This window comes from Mesoplodon bidens (genome assembly GCF_964165515.1).
Source record: "Mesoplodon bidens genome assembly, contig: HAP1_SCAFFOLD_291, whole genome shotgun sequence".
In the NCBI taxonomy this organism is placed as follows: Eukaryota; Metazoa; Chordata; class Mammalia; order Artiodactyla; family Ziphiidae; genus Mesoplodon; species Mesoplodon bidens.
In genome coordinates, this window is record NW_027671677.1 from 367,993 (window position 1) to 389,982 (window position 21,990).

At 37.9% G+C, this 21,990-nt stretch overlaps 1 pseudogene across 1 annotated transcript in view; it reads right to left on the minus strand.

Moving 5' to 3' along the window:
• LOC308611204 (centrosomal protein of 78 kDa-like) overlaps positions 1 to 21,990 on the minus strand; it is a 178,156-nt pseudogene that overhangs the window by 156,009 nt on the left and 157 nt on the right. The window contains exon 2 of the transcript in view: positions 20,988 to 21,029. The product of the transcript in view is annotated as a centrosomal protein of 78 kDa-like (transcript). The remainder of the gene's footprint in view (positions 1 to 20,987; positions 21,030 to 21,990) is intronic.

Sequence of the window (21,990 nt, forward strand, 5' to 3'; positions counted from 1 at the left end):
GCAGAGAAGTAGAGTAAGTAGAGCAGCACAGCCAAGGTCACACCACTAAGTAGCAGAGCCACACTGTGGACTCAGGAAGCTGGCTGCCATTCCTGCTCACGGAAGTGGTAGTCTTCCCTTCACCAAGGTCACTGAAATAAAATGAACACTGATAAACTATCTTAGGAGTTTTAGGAACTAAGACACTTCGGTCCTTGAAGTGGGGACACTGCTTGCAATAGGCAGAATTCTGACAGAGCCCCCAAGATGACCACTTACTGAAGTACACAAACCTTCCACTTATCCAATCAAACTCTAAATGTAGGTGCTGTAGTGAAGGGATTTTGCACATGGAATTAAGGTTCAAAATCAGTTGATCTTTTAAGATAGGGAGATTATTTTAGGTGGATGTGGCCTACTCAGGCACCCCATGAAAAGGACCTGAACTCTTCCTGAATTGAAGTACAAAAGGGACAAAAGGGAGACTCTCCATTGCTGGCTCTGAAGAAGTCCAATGCTGCGGCAGAGAAGGCAAGCGAGAGGCCTCTAGGAGCTGAAACTCTCCCCCGACTGACAGCCAGCAAGGAAATGGGGACCTCTGTCCTGCAACTGCAGAATCTGAATTATGCCAACAAGCCGGAAGAAGCCTGTAGGCATTCTTTCCCAGAGCCTCTGGACGCTAACACAGCCAGACTGACATCTTGATTTCAGCTCTGTGGCCCACACAAACTATGGTGAACATCCAATGTTTGGGGCTCAATATCTTACACTTAAATTTCACGTGCTTTAACACTCTCAGGAGGGAACCCACATGTTCCCGTGTATATCTGAGCAGGAAGCCCAGTCACGCTGTGCCTGGACTTCTGACCTACAGAACTCTGAGCTAGTCAAACAGGTATTGTTTTCAGTCAGTAAGAGTGTAGTAAAAGAATTAATATTCTACTCAACCTCCAGGTTCGTGAACAAAATAAATGATTGTCATTGTTTTAGGCCACTGTTTTGGGCTGGTTTCTTATGCAGTGATAAACAATCATAATACCTATACTTATGAAAACAGTAAGGTATATTTATACATGTTAACTGCTTTGAACAAAAAGAGTGAGGAACTCTATTACCTGCCATCATTGGGAGAGGAGCTGGTATCACTTTCTGGAGAGTAGCTTTTGGTACCTAACAACAATCCTACATCAGGAGTTTACCCTAAGGAAATCAAAGATGTGGGCAAAGATTTATCTACCAACATGATGTCATAAGATTGGTTATAACCAAACCCTAGAAGAAAGCTAAGAGCCTCTGAATTGGGACTGGTTTAAATAAAAACAGCTCATCGTCTGAAGGAATGCGTTATGAAGCCACTAAGAATGACAAGAGGTCTCAACCAGAGTTCATGAATGGGCTTCAGGAGTGCTACATTCAAAATATATCTGTGCGTTTTTCCTGGGAGATGATGCATAAGCTTAATCAAATTCTCTGATGTAGAAGACTAGTTAGTGACATGGCAAAATATTTCGGATACTTTTTTAAGACAAAAGAGCAGATTAGGTGTGTGTACATGCAGAGGTGGCTTTTATTTCCTTCAAGAAGTTGTTCATTGTTTTCAAACATTTGCTCAATGAACATATATTTTTATATTCAGAACATGTTTAAAAAATTGAGAGTCTAAGAACTTCAAATTCTTTAATGTTTCATTACCAAACCCAGTCAAGTTTTCAATGAGGAAAAAGGGAAAAAAATTGCAAAATTCCTCTACTTTTAATATAATGGTTTAATCAATCTTCTAAAACTGATTTCAAAGAAATTCTAAACAAATAAACAAAAAAACAAAAAACCCTCAGCACGGTCAGAGGAAGGTAGACTAAAATTCCTGACTGGTTCTAGATAGCACATCAAAGTGCAATTACATGCAACAGTTTCTCCCTCTAATGGAGGGAATTAGAACACAGTGTTCAATTTTTGTGAAAAAGTGTACCCTCCTCCTACAAAGTATTCAGAATTCATGTCCCTTACATGGAAATATGGAACCAAAAAAGTTAGAAAGTAAAATTGCTTGATATTCTATTACTTAAATAAGACTAATGATAAGGCTTTGGAATAATTTTCCTTCCTGCCATCTGCTCTCCATTCCACCCTTCTGTACACCGGCTAGGGTGATTTTTCTGGGACAAAGCTCCCATCATATTGGATATCAAATTTTATGTTCAACTTTTCTCCATTTAACATTGAAATCAATCATTTCTCCTATAATCAGGGGATTCATAACCTTGATTTTTTTGTGTGGGCTACAAAATATTCCACTGAGTGGGTTTACTGGTTAACCATTTTACACATTTAAATTCTTTCCAACTTTTCAATATTATCAGACAAAATAACCGTTTTTATGCATGAAGGCTTTTTTCCATATTGAGAATAACATTCTTACAATAAATCCATAAAAATGAGTTTGAGATCAAAGCAAATGAACATTTTTAAGGCTCTGAGGTACCTATCTCCAGACTTCTTTCCAAACGATTTCTGAGATTTTACACTGCCATCAGCGATGTATCACTTGGTATATAACCTCTACTATAACTGTTGGCTTACTTCCTCACTGAGAGTGCAAGTTATTTGAAGATAGGGGGTGTATTTTATTAAGGTTTATCCCCAGCACCTGTGCCTAGCACAACGTAGACGGTCAATAAATAATTGCTTAATAAGGAGAATCCCTGCCACACACATACATATAAGATGTACGTGTGTGAAAGACAGACTGTGTGTTTTTCTCTAACTGGATAGATGAAAACTTGTCATCTTCTTTAATGTGCAATTTTTTTGCTTATAATTAGTAATTAAATTTCTCTTTTAGATTATATTGTAAATATTCAGATTCTCTGAGGCAAATGGGCCTGGCACTACCCATTAGCTACATAACCTTGGACAAGTTGTATAACTCTAGGCCTCAACTTCCTCATCTATAAAATGGAGATAAGCTCCCATATTACAGAGCTCTTGTGAGAATTACATGAGTTAAAACACATATAAAATTAGAAGAGTGCTTGGTACATAGAATATGTGCAATTAATGCTGAATGAATGAACATGCGAATGCAAACAGTAGTGAAGGACTTAAAATGAAACGGTCTCATCCCACTCCCACATCCAGCACTCAAGAATCGACCGATTCTTTACGCAGTTTTTAATCGTAAAATACGATATGTGTACTGAGAAGTGCACAGAACAAAACTGTCAATGTGACAAATAAAAAGAGAATACTTACATAAGCACTACTCGAAGCTGAAAGTATTGATACTTGTCAGCATCGCAAAAACCCCCCATATCCTTTTCTCATCACAAGCTCCTTCCCTCTTCCCGGTTAAACACCAACCTCACTTCTTGACAGTCATTTCCTTTAACCTGCATGCATCCCTAACAAAAGAGTTTAGTTGTGTCAACATCTAACTTTATGTACAGGATCATAGTATATGAAGTCTTTTCTATCTTATTTCTTTCTCTCAACATTGGTTTAAAAAATTCATCCACATTGCTGCCTGTAGCTCTAGTTCATTCAATTTTATTGCTGGAGAGTTTTCCCACTGTACAAATACACATCATTTATTTAATTTTTGACTCTTAATGGACATTTGGTTTGTTTTCAGTTTGTGCTAATGCAAATCATGGACAGGAATCCTGCTGTACCCATTATTCTGGTGCATTTACATAGGGCAGGGGTGAGGGCTGCTGACTACACCTCGTTCCATACTGTGCCAGTGTCACTGCCCTTGTGCAGGGTGACCACATACCCCAAGGCGCCTTGGGGTGTTCCAGTTTATACCTGTTGTCCTGATGTTACAGCATTAGAGTGCCTCTTTTATATACCTTCAGTTGACGGAGAGGGCTAAATGCTTTCCAAAGTAGTTGTGTCGATTTATACTCCAGTATAAACAGGGTAGAAGATTCCCATAGTACTTCAGGTCTACAATACCTGATACTACCAGACTTTTTATTTATGTATTTGTCAATCTGATTGACATGTAGTTTCCTTGGTTTTGACTCACTTTTCACTTGTTACTTAATGAAGTCGTACACTTTTCTGTGTTTACTGGCTGTATGGATTTCCTTTTTTATGAGGTTTACGTCAACTATTGTTATTTTTTATTATTTTATTATTATTATTTACTTTTGGCTGTATTGGGTCTTCGTTGCTGCGTGCAGTGCAGGTTTTCTCTAGTTGCGGCGAGCGGGGGCTACTCTTCATTGCGGTGGCTTCTCTTGTTATGAAGCACAGGATCTAGGCGCGCAGGCTTCAGTAGTTGTGGCACATGGGCTCAGTAGTTGTGGTTCACGGGCTCTAGAGCACAGGCTCCGTAGTTCTGGTGCACGGGCTTCGCTGCTCCGTGGCATGTGGGATCTTCCCGGACCAGGGCTCGAACCCGTGTCCCCTGCCTTGGCAGGCGGTTTCTTAACCACTGCACCATCAGGGAGGTCCAACTATTGTTATTTTGAATTCTTCTCCATTTCCAAGTAATACTCTTCCATGACTATTTTCTCACTAAATTGGAGGCATTATCTGTTCACTTTCTAACTTACTAATAAGCGTTTAGTTCCTCTACACTCTTTCCTACGTCCACACTGCTCAGTAAAGTTATGTCATCATGAGTTATTCCACTGCTCATGATCTCTTTCACTTGTAGTGATATACTTAAAAACCTACATTGTTGATCAACTAGAAACTCTCTCAACGTCACGCTTTGTAAAATGAGGACATTCATAGCATCTTCCCTTTTTTCTACCTTCTGTCTACCTTCCAAACCTAGCTGTTATGTTGTCAAAGTTGAAATTTATATTCTGTTCTATGTGCAGTTAAGTCTTCTGTTATTTGAGAGTCAGTACGGAGTAAGGTTTAAGAGAACAGGCAGAGAGCCTAAACTCAAAGCCTCGATCCAACCTTAAATTAGGTACAGCCTGGGCAAGTTCCTTCCCTGTCTTAGCTTCCTGTTCTCAAAAGTGGGAATGATATTAGCACCAACCTCATAAGGCTATTCAGAGGATTAAATGAGTTAATATATGCAAAAACACTTAGAGCCTAATATATACTAAGTACATACTAGTACACAATACATTTCAGTACATACCAAGTTAATACTAATACATACTAAGTATAGTTTACTTTAGTTATTTGTGATTACATGCACGTTGACAATAAAAGCTGCAAACCAAGACAGTATTGCCATTATTACAATGAAATTAATATTGCCCACTGCAGATGTACTGTGTCTCTGTGTATAGACTACACCTCGTTCCATACTGTGCCAGTGTCACTGCCCTTGTGCAGGGTGACCACATACCCCAAGCCGCCTTTGGCTGTTCCAGTTTATACCTGTTGTCCTGATGTTACAGCATTAGAGCGCCTCCTTACACTATTGAAGTGTAAGGAGTTTGGACAAGTTCTGGTTTGGACAACAAATTAGATACGTGGTCATTACCCCTGTGTGTCACTGAAAAGGGGGACATCTATAGTGTCAAGTTGAAGTGGATTCTTCCCTTCCTCACCAATACTAGGTTAAAAATCAACCATAGTTCAGTGTGCTTCAGGTTTATGTCCGTATAGCCTTTTCTCCTCTGGAGTTCAAGTTCCTTCTCCTCTTCCTCTCCCTCCTCCCTTCCAACAGTGCCTAACACCTAGTAAGTACAATATGCCTCAAGGTGTTTCTAAGCTCTCAATCACACAATCAATAGAAGCCTCTCCACTCTAGACTAGCTGCAATCTGCACTGAATCCCCTATTACCTTCCTTCTTGGTTTATTGCCTCATTTTGCTGGATTATGTCTATAAATAGCTTAAGGTGTAGCACAGGAGGTCAATTTTTCAAATTTCTTTGGGTACAAAATATCTTCTTCAGCTTCCACGTATGACTGATAGTTTGGCTGGATACAAACCCCTAGGGTGAAAATTATGTGCCTGAAAAACTTTGGAGGTATCTTTCTAATGCCTTCCAGGATCCATGGTGCTCATGACAAGTATGATAAAGTCAGATTTTAACCTTTTTTTTTAGGTGACCAGTATTTTTCTCTCTGGAATGGATGTATCCTCTCAGTATTTTATTCTATTTTAATTTATTTTTTCAGTATTTGAAAGTTTCACAATGAAGGGTGCCTAGGTATGAGTCTATTCTTGCTCATCTTGCGTAACTATTTTCAATCTGAGGCCTGATGTCTACTTTCAGCTGTGGGGAATTTTGTTGCCCTTTGACAGCTTCCCTCCATTGTTTTTCTGGGTCTGGAGTTTCTAATAGTAACATGTGGGATCTCCCAGATGCAGCCTCTCTAACATATTTCTATCACATTTTCCATTGTGTCTTTCTTTCTTATATACTGAGAAATTTTTAAAATTCCTACTGAATTTATTTCAGCACCCATATTTTCATTTCCAGGAGAACTCTCTTGCTTTCTGACCATTCTCCTTTTCATTAATACCCTTGTCTTATTTTATAGTTGCTAGCTCTTTCTAAACCTCTCTCAGGATACTAATTAGGGTTTTTTCTTAAATTATTCTGTTCCCTAAATTGTCCCTGGTCCTACTAGGATATGTTTGCACTCTTTCCCCCTCTCTCATGTTGTAAGCTTTACTCAACAGGCAAATGACACTTATTTTCTATTTAAGAATGAGCGCAGGAAGCTCCCTGAAGTCAACGATTGATTGGCTTCTTATGAAGGAAGAAGCGGGCAGTAACTGTAACAGGATCTCCCCCAAACACAGTTTTCTAGGGTGTAAAAACTCATACTAGCTGCCCCAGTTCTCGCCAGTTTCACTGTTTTCAAAATGAAATCATCTCATTTCAGGAGGGTGAGGGCGGGGCTGGGAGTCCACTCCTCCAAACACAACCCTTCAATGAGCTCCCCTATCTCAGTCACACTTTTAACTAACTCCACCCTCTCTCCTACATGCGCACCTGAGCATGGGGCTACTTTTTCAGGTGGGGTCAGAATCCTCCTCAGTTGCACGTGGTCCCTGTGCATATTCTAGGTGATGCTTTTCCTCTGTTCTACTGCTTCAGTTTCATACTCTTCCACCTGTCTTCTGTCTTTCAAAACTATGTTGAAATCTCTTGATTGTTGTGGGCATATATACTTAAACACTTTGATACCATCACTGTAGTGTCTTGTCAAAACAGAGAAGAGGACTTCCCTGGTGGCGCAGTGGTTGGGAGTCCGCCTGCCGATGCAGGGGACACGGGTTTGTGTCCCGGTCTGGGAGGATCCCACATGCCGCGGAGCGGCTGGGCCCATGAGCCATGGCCGTTGAGCCTGCGCGTCCGGAGCCTGTGCTCCTCGACGGGAGAGGCCACAACAGTGAGAGGCCCACATACCGCAAAAAAAAAAAAAACAACAAAACAGAGAAGAGCTAAAAGATCTCAGTGCATTCTGAATCTGCTATTCTGTGGTCCCAGTGTTTAAACTTCTTGGACTTCCCCAGTGTCTATTACTGCTTTTACAAATACAATCTTGTGGTCTATTCGTGAAGGAAATGAATACACCACATCTAAAATAACAAGGAATGCAGGTTGGATGCTCTAGGGTCTTGTCATACTCTGCCATTTACTAATAAACCACTTACGTTCTACAAATTGTAGGTGCTCATTTATAAAACGAAAGGGAGTAACTCTACAGGAACTATAGATTTCTCCTACTCTAACATTTCATAATTTTCTAAGTTCTTTTCTTAAAATTTCTCTATATTATCATTAATTTTAATTAAAAAATAAAAATCTAACTTTCTCTTTTGAAAATCAAAGAGTAATTCCCGTAGTCGTACAATAATGGGATAAATAGTTCTGAAACCTGTCAAGTGTCATGTTTCATATGAAGAGAAAATCATACTAAATAATTTTAAAAAATTAAACATGGACTTTGTAGCACAAAAACAAGGTCCCCCACAAATGGTGTTCCTTTATTTACTAGAAATGTTCAGCTCTGCATTAAAGTTGAAATAAAATAAATATATTAATTTTGAGGTGTAAAAATTTCTTATAAAAATCAATTTTTCTTTTCTGTCCATACAAACAAAAGTAAGGAATGACATTAGAGGTCAGGATGATTTGGTAATAGAATGTAGCTTCTTGATATTTTTGATTTTAGGAAAGGAGACTATCAACATCAAAACTTTTTTCAACTTTACTTTTATTTAAAATGAGGCCATATTTTCCTCTTATAAAAAGAGAGTTCAACTAGAACTGTCCATTTTCTCATCTGTAAAACAAGAGCACTGAATCAGCTGACTGTATTCATTCAGAACTCAATTTCCTTATCTTATGATCACTAAGCTTCTCCCTAAATCTAATATACTAAGGTTCTAAGGAAAGGAAAATATATTACTAACAACATGTTTTGATTTTAATTTCTTAGAGTTCAAATGTCCACCATTCACCTTGGTCTAAGCTTAAGGAATCATTCAAGGGGATACAATGCAGATGGCATGAGAAAACAGAACCCTCACACAAGCTGTGCTGTGTTGCAATCAGCCTTCCGTTTGAAAAATAATCTTCTCTATAGCTTTAAAGTGATAACTTTGTACCTGCAATGCTTCTTGTTTCAAATGGATTTTCTCTGGCTCCTCCTGAACACGTTCTGAGGAGTCGTCGACCTCTTAGATTTCTGAGTTGGAAGGACTCCCTACTGTCACAGTCACAGGAAATTCTGATGGACCTGAGTGTCACAGGAAGATAGGAAACCATAGAGTTGTTAAACTAAAGTGCAAAGAAAGAAGACAAGATTGCATAAAAGACAACACAAGCCAGATACCAAATATCCAAATATTAGAGGACATTTAACAAAAGTGATCTGAGGTATCATTCTTTATAAATGTCTCTCACTGCTCTTTAGTGTAAAACAGGCAATGACTAAGTAAAAGTACAGGAACTTATTTTTGCTATGTTACTGTACAGACCTCTGTTGTACGTGGTTAGGATTAGTAATGGGAATTGCCCATATTATTTTATTAAGTTTCTTTCACAGAAGCCAAGTGAAGATCCAAGGTAAACATTTTTTCTCAAATCAATTTTATACTGCAAATGAAAAATTTATTCTTCACCATCAGACAAAAACAGTCTGGAAGAAAATGTAGTTTTTCAGAGGAAAATACATCAGTAAAGGGACTGATGAATAATCAGGAAGTCAACATATCTAAGCTGTGAATAATAGACATTAGAATTAAAAAAAATAAATCACATACACATACACAACTAAAACTGACCCATCAAAAATTTCATCTTCTCACCACCCTTAAGCCAAAACTAGGGCAACAATTCTCCCAGCAAGCTTCACTGCCACTGCAATGTTGTTCAATAGGACATTTCCAAACATTTAAAAACTGACCTGGCCACAACCCCATAAAAGTTTACAGATCATAAAGAACTGTGCTGGGATTATATAACCACGAAGAAGACAAGTCACTAGGACATCATTTTGACAACAAGCAGCAAACCCTGCAGCATAGGAAAACCCTAACAAGAGAACGTGGTGCACACCCCTCTCTCTGGGAATGCAAGGCCAGGACTGACACCCAAGATGCTCTTCTCTCAACCTCAGCAGTGGTCCCTTTCACAGAGCCACTATGCAGTCTCCCAAGACCACTGGGAAGGAGAATCTGATACTGACAGTATTCGCTTGCCACGAGGCCATAAGCGAGGGAATGTGTGTGGCCTTGGTGAGAGAGCAGAGGTTTAGGAGATGTTGCTGTATATTGGCTTTCAGATCAGGAATTTGTACATATAGCCCGCAAACAACGTTTCTTGAAAACATGTGAATATTCTTGAGTATGACAGCTCCATGTGAGGGGTCAGAAATGGCAGTCAAGTTCGTTTCACTGGGTAACAGCTGATTTGCGGACTGGAAAACAGGATTCCTTGTTTACAGACATCACCACAAGGCTGCCCGTTATGTGCCAAATCCACACAACTACACAGTTGCATTGGGAGAGCGACCAAACATGTTTTACATGGATTTATTTCAGAGAGGGAAATGCTTCTTGGAAGGCTCTGTCAGTTTAAAAAGCAAGAAGAATGACCATCCACCTTTCCCAATTCAAGCCCTATATATCATAAATATGATAGCTACACACCACCAACTGATTACATACATCACGAGCTTTGATGAATGGAAAGCCCCTAAAAAGATAGCAACAAAACGAAGTTAGATCTTCATGTAAATACATCACCAGTTAAACCCAGTTAATACAACTATTTAGTAGTATGAACAGTATCCATACAGAATTGTGTATAAAAATAAATAAGCTCAAAACAAGGACCTGGAGGGCTCTGCTACGGAGAAAACACAACAGAATTCAGCCTACTGGCTTGGTAATCACTCTCTGAACTGCTGAGAGGCCCCTTCAGCTCCTATGTTCAGGACGGTTGAGATTTCAGCCTCTCTTCTTTAAATGGTGATATTAATCGTTCTCTAATTTACCACCCTGTGTGACGAGAATGGACCTGCAATTAAGTGTCTCAGGAAGAAGACAGGAAACCACAGAGCTGTGAAACTCAAGTGCAAACACTGGGGATTCAACACTATAGTTTATGCAACAGCAATTCACATTACCATTTGCAAAAAAGTAGTCGGTTGTCCAGTGGGGATTAGAAACATCCATTTAACATGAGCAACTGAACAGATATTTTACACAGTAACTACTTCAAGTACTATTTAAAATCAATTCTCTTTGTTTTCTTAAGCAATTGTTAATCCCCAATTTCCTGATTACTACCAAGTAAGTCACCTGAAGATCATCTAGAGCCATCTATTTCACTTAGCAAGCCTAAAGCTATAATTCAACCATTTTATTTACTGTTCTGTGACAAATATTACTATGAACAGCTATCCCCTGGATAAGAAATCAGGTAATGCTAGTTTGACTCACTAAATCTGATTTACTGAGTTAATAAGCCAGTTGATTTAGAAGAGGTCTAATGCATATTTTTCATCCATTCTGCATTAAACTATTTCCCATGCCTAAAATGTCTTTTTTCCCATTCGTACGTATCCAAATTCCTACTTCTGTGCTGTAGGGCTTCGCTCAACTACATCTGCCTTTAATGAAACTTTTCTCACATGCACAATTGGTGATCATTTTAGTCTCCTCAAGACTCCCACGGAGTTACCTCTGTTGTGACACTTGAGAAACAACTTGAAACTCCCAATTACTTTTAATTTTTCTTCCTTAGAAGGCTCATTAGGCAGAAGCCATGTGTGAGTTACCTTTTTTCCCTACACAAAGCACCAGAGACCACCCACATAATACAAGTTCCAAAATAAAGAACTCTAAATGACTGAAAAAGACAGGGAATGCAAACAGGTTACCTGTTGCTTTTTGCACTTTCTGCAGGACACAATGGCCGGAAACCAGACACTCCAGGTGGTAGCGCTTCAGGAGGGTAACATTCTTGACCAGCAGAGTGTTTCCTTCCATTACTTACAGGCTTCTTTGTGGCCAAGACTACGTTTGACAAAGCATGAAAACAAGGAATCAAGATGCACCAAAGGTCTACAGAGCAACTGTCACACGTGCACACGTCGAAAGGAATCAAAAAGGCACTTGACAATGATGCCAAGCCCATTAAAAAGAGGATCGGTTTTGTACAAAGGTTTTACATAAGCCAGCATTTTAAAAAAATATAAGTTCTCTACAGTAACAAGTTATTTTAACTAAAACAAAAGTATTGAGATGTGCAGAAATGCAAAAATAAAAGTTTTAAAAAAATCCCAAAGTATGATACATTTTATGTATCATGTAGAAACACTCAAGTTTCCTGAATCGTAGAACACCTTTGGCATTTCTGAATCTCAAGGACACAGAAACACAGATACACCCATGACTTCTGCCAAACAGAATCTTCAGAAGTAGACCAAAAGTTAAATTTAAGATGAATTTTTCTATGTAAAAACAATACAAGTTATAAGGCTGCAAGTTGCTGGGGGGTAGGTGAGTCAATTTTACCCTCCTATAAGCCTGTCAACCTTCACTGCTCCTTTGATTTCATATAGAAAACACACAAAAAAACAAATGAAACCCACTGGATGAAAGAGTGAAATGTGGAGACTTACCCTATATTTCAGTAGTAAAGAGGCATTTGGTTGCAAAAACTAGACCTACGTGTTAATATTTTACTTAGAACAAGCCATATATTAAAATTCACATTTAAATATTTAATTTGAATTTACTGAAAACAAACATCATAGGTTAAAATGGTTATATTTATCCTTCAAAGCTACTGTATTTTATGTTATTTTATTTATTTATTTTAATAGATCTTGATTGGAGTATAATTGCTTCACAATTCTGTGTTAGTTTCTGTTACACAACAAAGCGAATCAGCCATATGCATACACATGTCCCCATATCCCACCCTCTTGAGCCTCCCTCCCACCCTCCCTATCCCACCCCTCTAGGTCATCGCAAAGCACCAAGCTGATCTCCCTGTGCTATGCTGCTGCTTTCTACTATATTTTAGCAGCATTAGGATGCAGGGTAAAATGGAGTGTATGCGGTAATATAGGACAAATATTTCATAGAGTGTAGCTTATTGATAATCAACACACGATCCTGTGTGATTTACATGCCTCTTAAAAATATATAGGAGCTCAGTTCATTTTGTGCTATTTTATTGTGTTTTAACTTAATTGCCATCAAAAAAAATGTTTGTATGCATATGGTATGTATGTGTATACCCTTCCTTTACTTTCAGAAACTAATGCAAATACATTTGTATTAAAATTTTTTTAATTACACTTTTCTTGTTAGGAGATTAAAAAATTTCTAATAAAAGTTCCCATCTTTTATTAGGCATACATAAGTACAATATAAATGTGACACAATTCACACCATTATTTCACCCCTATACTCACCTGGATCTAGGTATATACCCAGATACTGATTTGGCTTACTTCTATGTCTCCAAATAACTGAGGCAAACACAAAAAAAAGCCCAAGAAATAAAATTACTCTTAAAAGAGCTCAATGAGTTTGTATACTTCAGTTACATTTCCACTTTGTTTAATCATGCTAACTAAAAAAATATGTTTAACTGTTCTCATTCCATGATGCCCTATTATTCTGTACTAGTTTTACAGAATTCCTAATATGTTTTACATATACATGTTTTATTTATATAGATTTCCATTTCTAATATCATAGCAAAAGTCAAGGTAGCTATTTTAAGAATGCTTTACATATGATATAAATTTTTAATAATAATATCTAATTAGTGTGATATCACAAATCTTAACTTCTTTGAATGTACTATTTGATTATTAAAATATCACTCTCTTGAAATAACAATTGGCAGACGATCATAAGCTTTTTTTTGACTTCATAAACACTCAACAACTTATTTAATACACTGTTGTCCAAGCAAGTTGATGAATAGAGAATCAAAAACATACAACTTTAAGTAGAAAAAAAAAAGCTGTATTTATGAAGATGTTTACAATAGTTTATTTTAGGTTATTTCCAATTTTTCACCAATTTAAAAACTTGACCAACTCAATGAAACCTTGTGAATGCAATGTTAAAAAGTATAACTATGAATTACAGAATTGAAATTTAGTATGAAAAGATAAGAATGGCAAATTATAATGAAGCTATGTGGAACTATGTTTATAGACAGCAGGAAGAGAAAATTAAAATGTAAATATTGCTTGATAGGATAATGGGATTAGAGGTGGTCTCTTAAATTTTTCTTTTTTATGCTAATACAATACCTTTATAAACCCCCAAAATCTTCAAACAACACATTTTTTAAAAATTGTGGTAAACGACACAAAACAGAAAATTTATAATTTTAACCATTTTAAAGTGGACCGTTCAGTGATATGAAGTCAACAAAGTTTTAAAACTTTCAGAGGGCACCTGAATAAAAGATGTGTTGTCCACTGGTGATTTTAATGTATCTGGTATATAACTAAAGTCACCACAAAACTCTTTGTGGGAAATTGGCAGATCATAAACATAAACAATTTATTTTGCTTTTTATTAAACCTTATTGTTTTGCTGTTTCAAAATTCAAATTTACTCACAAGAAAGAGTCAGTTTCATATTAGATTTGGTTTCACAAATGCTGCTCCTGCTATTCATTCTTATCTCCAAAAAAAAAAGACTATTGTGACTAACGATAATATGTTACAGAAAATAAGAAGTTAAAAGGTTTTCAATCTGCATATCTGGGAACCTAAATTAAAGCATCACACAACATTTTCAAAAACAGAAAAGCCATTTGATTTGACTCAAATCTTAGTTTTAAGATGGCAGAAAGTACCTTGATAATTTTCTTTTAAGAAAGAAAGAAAACCAAGCCATTAAAGAGGAATTCTTCCGAGAGAACTGAAACATGTTATATACCTCTGACTTGGCACTCCTTCCATCTGGAGAACTTGTTTGGTAACTGTTTTCATCACAGAATGATCTAAAGTAAAATGAATTGAAATTAGAGTAATTATTTTCCAATGAGTGGCTATTTCCATTTAAAACCAAAAGCCAACTAATTATTGCTTTTCCCATACATTTAAATATGAAATCTACATTATATAATTATACACTTATTTCCCCCTTTGTGTATTCTAATTTCTTCCTCAGAAACCTAAGATGCCATCTTGCAGACTGCCCACAGTGGCTACTATTTTGGCAGCAGCAAAGGTCAACTTGAAACATTTTGCATCTGAAGTGGCTTTGGATACCTTTGGATACAAAGTACAGTCTGAGCACCGTCCAGACGCTTAGATACCTAAAGAGCATCTAAGATATCAAACCAGGGCATCCAAGATAACAAACCAAGTCCTGATATTCCCTCAAAAGCTGCTCCTCCCATCAGCCCCCTTCTTCTAAGTGATACTACCCAGTTGCACACATAATCATCAACGACTTGTCTCCTTGTTACTATTTCCTTCATACCTCACATCTATCTGCAGGTCTTGAGAGCTACACCCTCAAAACACAACCTGAATTCAACCACTTTTCACTTGCTGCAAACTTCCAACCTAACCTAGGCCATAAACATCTCTTATTTGGAGCACTGTGATAGTCTCCTAACTGGTCTCCCTATTCCTCTTTATTTATTTATTTATTTATTTTGCGGTACACGGGCCTCTCACAGTTGTGGCCTCTCCAGTTGCAGAGCACAGGCTCCAGACGTGCAGGCTCAGCGGCCATGGCTCACGGGCCCAGTCGCTCCGCGGCATGTGGGATCTTCCCGGACCGGGGCACGAACCCGCGTCCGCTGCATTGGCAGGTGGATTCTCAATCAGTGCGCCACCAGGGAAGACCCCTGTACCTCTTCTTTATCCTCCCAAGTCCCTTCTCTATACCAGGTCACCTTATTCAGATACGATTTGGATCATGCCTTTTTCCAGTTCAAACCCCTCTACTCATTTAGAATAATCCACATCTTTACTCTGGCCTTCAAGACTTTACAAGAGCAGACCCCTGGCTAGCTCCTTGACCTCATGTCCTACCACATTCTTCTTCACTCAGTACTCTGCCCAGATTGGCCTCCTTGCTTTTCCTTAAATACTCCACCCACCTACATGCCTACATACTCATTGCCTCCTTGTCCTGGAATGTGCTTACTCCACATCTTCCATGGCTTGCTCCTCTCTTCATTCAGGTCTCCGTTCAAATGCCACTTCTCCAGTGAAGCTGTCCCCTAACAAACCTATCCAATGGAGTCCTACCTGCTCTCCCTCACTCTCCTTACATTAAGATAGTTTTGCACTTCCTACCCTCTAAAATTATATGACTTATCTGTTTACTCATTTCTATCTGATCTCCTTCACTAGAATGTAAGCTCCATGAGGGCAAGACTTTTGTCTGTCTGGTTCACTGCTTTATCCGTGGTCCCTAAACCCATCTCTGGCACACAGAAGATGATTACAAACTTACTTGTGAATCTGACAAATGAATAAAGTACTCCTGGCAAGAATTCAGAGGCTGCACAGGAAAGAAAGAATGCTCTTGGTGGAAGCAGGCTTAGTATCTAGGTTCACCTCTATTCAGAGTAGAGATAAGAAAAATTGACAAGTATAATTCACTTTAATTAGTACAGTAGCTGCTAAAAACATAAGGGAAGTGCAACACTAGAAAAGTACAGTTGAAGCTTGAACAACATGGGTTTGAACCTCGCGGGTCCACTGACACACGCATAGTTTTCAGTACATAGGTACTATCGTCCTACATGATCCAAGGCTGGTTGAATCCACAGATGTGGAACCACTGACTATAAACTTATACCCAGATCTTCAACTGCGTAGGGGTCGACACCCCTAACCCCACGTTGTTCAAGGGCCAACTGGATATGATGAGGAAAGTTAAACACATTAAGTTTTAAAAAACTGTCAATACCTGAACAAATTCTTTTTGTTTTGCTATGTGTTTATCAATTTTAAAAAAGTGACCACATACCAACCAGCAGACTTTTTATTATATCCAGAACGAGCAGAGTTCTGTTGGTTTCAAGGGCCTTTAGTAAAGCCTTTGCTCCTTCACTGGTGAGGCCGCACTGCTGCAGGTCAAGTGCTTTCGATGAAAGACAAAAGGTCACTTGCTAACTCTACAGATTTAACATATAGACAACTCTCATTTTCTCACGTGTGGAAGAGTCCTGCACAAGACAAGTCATGGCAGGTTTGTAATTTTGGGTATGGAAAAAAACAGAGACATATACGCACACACATAATGCATAATCCAATTTAAAAACCTCTTCTTGGATGTGCAATGATAACCCTGGCTTTAGTACCAATAAATCAGACAACATATTTTACAATTACAGAACTGAAGAATAACTGTATATAACCTATGAGCAAAAAGCATCACAAAATGAATCTCAGTTCATAATTAGCAAGGGCGGCAGGGGCATGTAAACCTCACAAGCAAAACCTGGTGGAGCTCAGAAATGCACTGCATTCTTTTGATCATGATCTTCAGCTCCAAATCACACTTGAAACTAGTTCAAAGGGGAAAACAAAATAGAAGAAATGTAATAACTGTTAGTTTTAGAGGAAAAAAAGACAAGTCTAAGAGGATACAAATAATAAAAACTTTCAACAATGTGTGAATAGAGAATACATACTAAAAACCTATCATGAAAGTACGATGGTCAAGAACCCTCGCAGTAAAAGGTCAGACAAAACCCAGAAAAACTGATCATGAATTCTAGTAGTTCTGGGGCTGAACAACCTACTCATTTAAACCAAAGGGATCATCACTAAAGCACAGGGATTAAAAACTATTACATGAAAGGAAACTATCATGAGTCTTTTGTTTAAGTGTTGTGTGGACCATCACATTAAAATAACTGGAGTCTTTCAACACCCCCATGACACACAGAAATAGCAAGTCAGACATACGGATCTGACAGGATATGATACAACCCTTACAAACTCTCACTACAGAAGAATGGACACAGGGTATAATTAACCAAATAGCCAAAGTAATACAAACAGCCAGTAAACCTCACCAGTCAATCAAATGAATACAAAATAAAACAAAATGTGGTTATTCTCCTATCAGATGAAGCCAAGATTCTGTAAGAAAAGCCTTTAAATAATGTCTATACACTTTGGATCCAACAACTCTCTTTCTAAGAATTTAACCAGAAGAAATAGTCAGAGATATAGGTAAGGATATATATCAGAGTACTATTTGTAACTGAAAAACTGGACAAAGCTTATATACAAGAATGGATAAGCTATGTGCACTGTGGCATATTCATATAATGGAATACTGAACAATCACAAAAAATGATGTAGGAGATGCAAATTTACTGACTTGCTAAAATGCTCATACTGAATTAATTGAAAAAAGTTATAAAATTTGGAGTAATCCCACTTGCATAGAAAATGGAGAGGTACTCATTTTTGTAGTTTTACATTTTTTTACAAGTGCTACAGGCCAGTGTTTGTGAGAGGCAGGCTTCCCATCTACTGTTGGGGTGCACTATAAATTGGCATAGCCTTTCTGGGTGGTAATTTGGCCATGTGTATCAAATGTCTTAAAAATAGGTCACACTTAGTCATTCCACTTGTAGTACCTTATTCTACAGAAGTAATCCCGATGCACACAGAGATGTATATACAACGTATTCACATTGTTTTTGACAGGGAAAAGCAAACTGTCTAAATAGAATTGCAAAGAATTGATTAAACTATGGGACATCAATACGACGCAATACTACATGATACATCATTAAGTGAAAAAAGCAGGCATATGAAATAGCAAGTATACTGCATTTCTATTTTTGTAATCCCTAAGTGTACATATATATTTGTAGAAGAAAAAAGACTGAAAGTATATACACCAAAATGAACAGTGATTATATCTGGGTATTAAAATTATAGGTAATTGTTCTCTTGTTACTCTGTATTTTCTGTAAAGGATATATGCAACTCTGAGAGAAAGTTGAAAAGCAAAATAAAAGCTATCAGTAAAATGAGGCTTTAAAAAATCCTATCACAATAGTATCATGCCAAAAGCTAAGCATATTTCATATTAAAAATTCAATATTTTCAATTTTAGAATTTCCCTCTAAGCCATAAATCCTCACTAAGAGATTCTGCCAAAGCACTTGCACCCAGGTCACCAATGAGCGTGTTGCAGTTCAGAGTGATGCGCCTCAAACCAGCCATGCAGTCAAGATCACGTCTCCTGGAATGAAGACTCTCAGCCCAGGTTTCTTCATGCCTTCTGGTAGTCGGATACTTCAAAGATTTAATGGGATGCAATTAAGATGCTTGAATAAGGAAACAGGGTGTGCCTGAGTATGGCTTATTCTGTCAGAGATTTACACACACACACAGATCAAGCATATATGCCAGGAGCATCAACCTGAGAAATTCAACAGTCACTTCTGGTTTACGAGTCCAGTGACCCAGATTCTGCTTGGTCAGTGATTAGATTCTAGCCACTGCATTTCCTGTTTCTGAACACTTATGCAAAGTTGGACAACTCAATTACAGTCTATGAATTATTTTCCTTATCTTCTAAGTCAGGGAATTGGTTCTAAATTCTGTCTTTGCTGAGGCCCTATATTTCATCATCCTGTCCTCCAATGGCCTCCAAACACCTGACTGGGCAAACCATAAGAAAACTTTTTAATATGCATCTTATTTATTAACAAATTATATACACAAAGTTCCATACCTATAATTTATGTACATGATAAACTACACAGGTTTTTAAAAATAATACAAAGGTAAAAATGTTCTAATATTTTCTTTTCCTAACTCCTAAGGCATTATTTTATTTTACTTATTTTTTATAAAGATTTATTTATTTATTTGTTTGTTTGTTTGTTTGTTTGGCTGTGCCGGTCTTTAATTGCAGCATGCCGGATCTTTTAGTTGTGGCATGTGGGCTCTTAGTTATGGCAGGCACTTGGGATCTAGTTCCTTGAGCAGGGATCGAACCCAAGCCCCCTACATTGGGAGCACATAGTGTTAACTGCTGGACCGCCAGGGAAGTCTCAAGCATTATTTAAAAAACTATATTTACAAAATGTATCTCACATGCTACCTAGGGTGTGCACACAAGCTTTAGAGGCCTGGGCTATGCAGAGCCAGTTTGATGTGCCTTGGGAAAATAATGGTTTGACATTTAAGCAAAAGTACTGTCCTGAAGACATCCAATTCTTTATATTCATAAAGTAAATTTTGGTAACAGGGAACACTGACTGTCAATGAAAAAAGTCTTATTACATTCCTGAAAAAGTAAAAGACTCAAAGTGCCTTTGTTACTCTAAAAGGAAAATCATTAGTGTCATTTTTCTATTAACAATAACTTATTAAAACTCCAAGCAGAAACAACAGCAATCACTTACACAGCGCTTAGTATGTGCCAGGCACTATTTATACAAATAAGTGCATTTAAACCTCATAAGGAGGCATAGAGGTTAAGTGATTTGCCCATGGTCACTAGCTATGAAATGGGAGAAAGGGGATTTGAACCTAGGCCATTTGGCTTCCGCACCCAAGTTCCTGACTGTTTTCTACCTCAGGGGTCAATGCACTTGCCCTGTATAGGCTCAAAGAATTTTTCAATTTTTAAAATCTAAATTTAAACATTTCCAGATTTGTGGGCTGTACAGTTACTGTTGCAACTACTCTGCCCCACTGGTGTAGGGTGAAAGGAGCCATAACTACCATGTAAACAACGGGTGCGACTATGTTCCAGAAAAACTTCCTTTACAAAGCCAGGCGACGGGCTGCATCTGGCCCACCAGCCAGAGTTTACCTATCCCTGATCTGCACCATCAAACTATTAAAAAGCCTTCATGTCAAATTATTAACTAACTTTAGGCCTAAATACAGTCATTATAACCACTGTAAAGTTGTTAAGGCATTATTTTAAAAACTGTATTTACAAATTGCTGATGTACTGACTTTTATTAGTTTAAAAACTACAACAGCTAATAAACACTTGATTCATTTAAGTCTTGAAGACTAGAATGGCATAGTTTCTTCAGAGTATTACAATAAAAGTTTTCAGTAAAAAAACATTCATAAAAGTATTATTAGGTATTATATATTAAATCTATTTCTAAAATTAAGTGGACTATCTTTACTAAATGGTAGAATCCCAAACTGAAAACTGGTCACATTCTTTCAGCAAAATGAAAGCTGCGCTCACATGTATCAAAAGACAAAAATTAGGGCTTCCCTGGTGGCGCAGTGGTTGAGAGTCCGCCTGCCAATGCAGGGGACATGGGTTCGTGCCCCGGTCCGGGAAGATCCCACATGCCGCGGAGCGGCTAGGCCCGTGAGCCATGGCCGCTGAGCCTGTGCGTCCAGAGCCTGTGCTCCGCAATGGGAGAGGCCACAACAGTACCACACACACACAAAAAAAAGACAAAAATTAACTGCCCTCTGTATCAATATATTAATGTGTTTCAATCACATATGTTTTCATGAAAGTTTAAACATAAAATCACCTTTAAGATCTAGGCCATGGGATCTGCTCCATGCCATGTCAGAATACACCCTGTGACGCTTACTTAACTTGTCTTAAGTGTGATAGAATTCTTTATACCTTGACAAATAACTAAAAGGAAAAAAAAAACCCACACACACAATAAGATGAAGAGCCTATACATTTGTCAATCTTGACTTATTTGCTTTTCTTGAGTCAGTTGGAGGTTTATAGCCACATTCTCAAAATCATTAACTACAATCTTCCCAAACAGGTAATTGACGAACAGATGCATTCTAAAACTTGTCAGTAACAAAGTGCTATTCCCGTTTACAGCAACAGTTTAATTCTACTTAGATACTAAAACTGAATACACTGAATACTGCAAACTTGATTCCCAACCACTCAGCAAAGTACTACATACCTTTTCAGATATAGGAAAAAAAAGAAAAAGCATACGATTCTTCCTATTTTCATTTCCAAAGATACATCCCAATCTTAATGATCAATCAGCGATTTAAACGTCAACTATAAACCCAGTATACTGCTGCTGTGCAGTGTACTAGAGCAATAGAAGAGAGCGGACCTCAAACCCTCTGTTCCCTCAAATTCAAAGGCAGGCTTCCTGACCCCTCCAGACCACTACTGGACACAGGGAAGGCACACTAATGTTGCAGGACCCCAACCAACAGTCACCTGCGTTGTAATTACTTCCATGACACACCCTCACCAACACCACTGAGTTTGCTGCTCCTACGGGACGTTACATGTATTTACTATTTTAACACATACCACAGTGCATCATAATTATGATTGCAGATAGATGTTCTAACAATTGAAAGAGAATGATGACTTTTTTGCTCTTTACATCTTGCTATTTCCCTTCCCATAAAATTTCTTGAAGCGAAACCATAAAATATACACAAACACAAAAAACAGAAAATATACAAAACATGTGCTTTGCACCTTAACGCAAACTTAAGTAAAATTAGTTCTGACAGTATCCAGCATGACAAACTTCCATGGTACAAATGAGAATGGACCAAGGTTTGAGCAGGTACAGGAGACAATCCAGGCATGAACAACACCAAGG